The sequence below is a fragment of the Colobus angolensis genome, unplaced genomic scaffold (assembly GCF_000951035.1).
Source record: "Colobus angolensis palliatus isolate OR3802 unplaced genomic scaffold, Cang.pa_1.0 Scaffold208, whole genome shotgun sequence".
Lineage (NCBI taxonomy): Eukaryota > Metazoa > Chordata > Mammalia > Primates > Cercopithecidae > Colobus > Colobus angolensis.
In genome coordinates, this window is record NW_012115244.1 from 315,704 (window position 1) to 316,932 (window position 1,229).

Genomic DNA, 1,229 nt, shown 5'->3' on the forward strand with positions numbered 1-1,229 from the left:
GAAGCACAGCACCACAGGGAGGGGTTTCGGCCTCCGGATGACTGCGGACCGGCCTGGATCATATCCAGCCTCCCACAAGAAGCTGGTGGAGTAGTGTTCCCTGACTCCTCCAAGAAAAGGAGACTCCCTTTCGCGGTCTGCTAAGTAACAGGTGCCTTCCCAGACACTGGCGTTACCGCTTGACCAAGGAGCCCTCAAGCAGCCCTCATGCGGGCGTGACAGAAGGCTCACCTCTTACCTTCTAGGTCACTTCTCACAATGTCCCTTCAGCACCTGACCCTATACCCCCCGGTTATTCCTTGGTTATATTAGTAATGCAACAAAGAGTAATATTAAAAATGATTAATAATGTTTATAATAATGATTGATAATTGTTCATGATCATCTCTATATCTAATTTGTATTATAACTATTCTTATTCTAACTATTTTCTTTATTATACTGAAACAGTTTGTGCCTTCAGTCTCTTGCCTCAGCACCTGGGTAATCCTCTGCCCACAAGATCACAGCTTTAGCTGCCTCCTATAGGAGTTGGGTAGGAAGGGAATCTGCCTTTGTAGTATTTGATATGTAGTTTTAAGGGAGGAAACCACCCCTCATATTGTCTTAAGCCCAATTTCTGCCTCCAAAGAAAGAAGTAAAAACTAAAAGACAGAAATAAAATCCACAGGCAGACAGCCCAGTGCCACGCCCTGGGCCTGGTAGTTAAAGATCGACCCCTGACCTAACCAGTTATGTTATCTATAGATTCCAGACATTGTATGGAAAAGCATTGTAAAAATCCCCATCCTGTTCTGTTTCATTCTGAGTACCGGTGCGTGCAGCCCCCAGTCACATACCCCCTGCTTGCTCAATCAATGACGACCCTCTCACACAGACCCCCTTAGAGTTGTGAGCCCTTAAAAGGAACAGGAATTGCCCACTTGAGGAGCTTGGCTCTTGAGACAGGAGTCTTGCCAACGCTCCCAGCTGAATAAACCCCTTCCTTCTTTAACTAGGTGTCTGAGGAGTTTTGTCTGCTGCTCATCCTGCTACAGTTTGTAACTTCAGATTATTTCTGACAAGTTTTGATCCAGGGTTTTTTTTTTAAAGATTTGTCAATTTCAGGCCAGCATGGTGGCTCAAGCCTGTAATCCCAGCACTTTGGGAGGCCGAGACGGGCAGATCACAAGGTCAGGAGATTGAGACCATCCTGGTTAACACGGTGAAACCCCATCTCTACTAAAAAA